Source organism: Cornus florida, unplaced genomic scaffold (assembly GCF_030987335.1).
Source record: "Cornus florida cultivar Cherokee Brave unplaced genomic scaffold, ASM3098733v1 CherokeeBrave_3.0.0_Hap2_Chr05, whole genome shotgun sequence".
In the NCBI taxonomy this organism is placed as follows: domain Eukaryota; kingdom Viridiplantae; phylum Streptophyta; class Magnoliopsida; order Cornales; family Cornaceae; genus Cornus; species Cornus florida.
In genome coordinates, this window is record NW_026775575.1 from 33,814,282 (window position 1) to 33,817,487 (window position 3,206).

General features: G+C 33.0%; 1 long non-coding RNA gene across 1 annotated transcript; it reads left to right on the forward strand.

The window, feature by feature from the left end:
- Nucleotides 1–438: 438 nt before the first annotated feature.
- On the forward strand, nt 439–2,604 carry LOC132310099 (uncharacterized). The gene is made up of 3 exons (XR_009482560.1): nt 439–516; nt 2,372–2,433; nt 2,541–2,604. It is a non-coding gene; the product is annotated as an uncharacterized LOC132310099 (long non-coding RNA).
- The last annotated feature ends 602 nt before the right edge of the window (nt 2,605–3,206 follow it).

The window sequence follows — 3,206 nt, forward strand, 5'->3', positions numbered from 1 at the left end:
CTCTTTAGACGAAAAAGATGCAGATGATGATGTCTCTCTGGTTCGCCTCTCTATTGGAGCAGTGAAAGTCCAATCGAAGTAAAGAAAGGCAAATCGAAGACCCCTAGAAAACCCAAGGAAAGAGTTCTTAAATAGAGTTAGTCTGTCTCTCTCTCACTCACTCTCTCTCTCTCTGTATATAAATAATTATTTACATCTACAATTTTGCATTATTTATTTATTTCTATATATTGATATTGCTTAAGATTTCTATGTGTTAATTTGGGTTTGGGTGATTCATTTGTTTTTCTTCTTAAATAGAGTTAGTCTATCTCTCTCTCTCACTCACTCTCTCTCTCTCTCTGTATATAAATAATTATTTACATCTACAATTTTGCATTATTTATTTATTTGTATATATCGGTATTGCTTGAGATTTCTGTGTGTTAATTTGGGTTCGGGTGATTTATTTGTTTTTCTGCAGAATCACCAGTTAAGTTTTTTCCTGAGAGCAAGAACATTGCTGGGTTTGATAATGTGAGTTTCTTAGCCTCCTGTATAATTTCTGTGGGTTAGAATTTTAATGGTGTTGAGGCTATTTTTTGGGATTTTTTGTGAAGGGTATTTTTTTTTTTTTTTTTCAAGTACTTGTATTAGTTTGTAGCTGAATAATTTTGATATGTACTATTTGTTGCATTAAATATATAATCTCTCATTTGTGATGATGGAAGCATGGTGTTAGTATTAGGAGAGTAATTGGCGAATTTATATCTAGTCCAGTGCCTCGATTGAATTAATTTGATTGGAAAAACTTTTTTTTTTTTTTTTGGGGGGGGGGGGGGGGGGGGGGGGGGGGAGAGTTAGAAATTTTCCGTTTATTTCTTTATGTGGGTGAAAACTAGATAAATATTCGCCTACTAAGAGAATTTGCAAATTTAAATTGTCTGAAGTTGGTTGTTAAATTCAGTGAATTAGGGGCAAAGTCAAATTCCGGATATCTGTATAGAAATCTGTTAGTACAAGTTCGTAGTTGTTCTTTTTCCTTCAATCGTCAATTTCTGCATTTTATTTTGCTTTCAGCCAGGGAAATCCCTCTACAATACTGTGAGAGAACTTGTTGAAAATGCTCTTGATTCAGTAGAATCCATATCTGAGCTTCCTGTAGTAGAAGTAACAATATAAGTGCTTTTCATTTGTGCATATTCCTACTATGGATATCAGCATGACTTAGGTAGGCAAGCTTTAACATATGAGATAATCAAGCATGTCATTTAATACTTTAGTTTTACTATTTTCAATTCTTTGATGCTTTAGTGAAGAAATTGGAAGAAGCAAGTTTAATTCTATGATTGGTCTTGTTAATCGTGAACACGTTGATGAGGAACTTTATGATGATTTCGAGACAGCCAAGGCTTGTGAGGTGTGGGCCTTATACCTAAAATAGCCGAACAAGTATACCCACAGCTTCCCATTTTTAGGTGTTATCAAATCCACAGTTTTTGTCTTAAAAGTTTTAAAAAATGTGGCAAATTAGTTTTAAAAAATCATCAACAAATGGCTTGAATAGATAAAAATATTTTTATCAGTTGGTCACAGGATTTGTTAGGTTGAAGAAAAAATTTACTGCCATGATAGATTTTGTGATGTATCCATTTATTGTACTCTGTACGCTGCTATACCCCAACCTCGACTATACAATATATAGTATTGTGGCATTTAATTCGATGGATAGGATTTTCATTGATTGAGCTTTTATTGGTCCACATGATTGATATTAATTACATTTCACCATGGCTAAAGGAAGCAGAAGGGGTGTGTACATATTTAATCACTTATGGATACTTGTATAAACTTTTACTTATTTCTGGAAGCTGTGTGAATATATCTATCATGTATAGCGCACATATTTCTCATAAACCATGGATAATTTTGATCGACAAGAGTGATTCTGCAAAGGACATTCATGGTAATCATCCAATTTATTAGCACCCTTTAGACTAGAGCCAATCACACCTTTACATAATTCCTTGAATTTTAACATTGATTTAATAATTCACATTTGAAAATTGTGGCTAGTAGCAGGCTACCTCTTTACTATGTAATCGTTTCACCATTCATCAACTAGTTGCTTGCGCTATTATATTGTCATCAAATATTTGTCCATAATATAGACATGTCACATGGATGAGACCAATAAGCTGAAGGCCCAACAAATTTTAAGAAGAGAGAAAAACTAAATAAAAATCAAACAGGTAGGATCGTATGATCCTCTGATTCAAATCGTAACTTTGACAACCATGTTTGTTACTGACTCTTACTAATGTAAAACGTGCTTCAATTTAATGCCCTACTTGTTGAGGATCTCTTAAAATCAAATCTTGTATATTTTCAGGTGCAATCACTGGAGCTATAACAACTCCTCTTGATGTCATAAAAACTAGATTAATGGTTCAGGTACAGATAATGGATCTTTTTTCTTACTTTTCTTTCTGTCTTAATCTTTTTCATAGAAGGGGAGTAATGCAAATTCTTTCTTCATTTCATCTTTTCAACCTTTGCAGGGGTCAGCAAACCAGTACAAAGGTATATTTGATTGTGTTAGGACTATCATTAGAGAAGAAGGGACTCCTGTTCTTCTAAAGGTATGCTCTTCCACGCTACGCCTTTTATCCCATAAGATGCAATTCAAAGTATAGTAATCATTCTTTGTGTTCTTTTCTCTCATTGCTCTTTTCAATTTACATGATAGCATGGGAAACTATTAAGAAAAATGTCCTAATTTTGTTAAGATAGATAGCATTTCTAACTTACGGACAATGAGGGTCATATTTGAATAGGAATTGACTTAAATTAAAATTATAAAACACTCTTAATCAAAAAATCAAAACTAATAGATACATATACAGAAAGAGATTGACGAACCTTGATTTTTTGCTCCAAATTGATGTGTATAGCCATCTGAAATTCGAAAAAATTGTGGATTCAAAATAGGAACCCTAGTTTCTTCATAGAACGAACAAATACAAGTAATCTTCGATGCCTCCCTCAATGAATTGTCAAACTTTGCTTCAAATTAGAGCAAGGATTAGGGTTCTTTTATGGAGATCTTTGTTTCAAAAACTCATGTCTGACAGCTTCAACAACTTGAATAAGTTAGCTTCAAATCAAATCTCATACATCTACACCATATCAAAATAATTTATGAAAATAACACCTAGAACAACCCA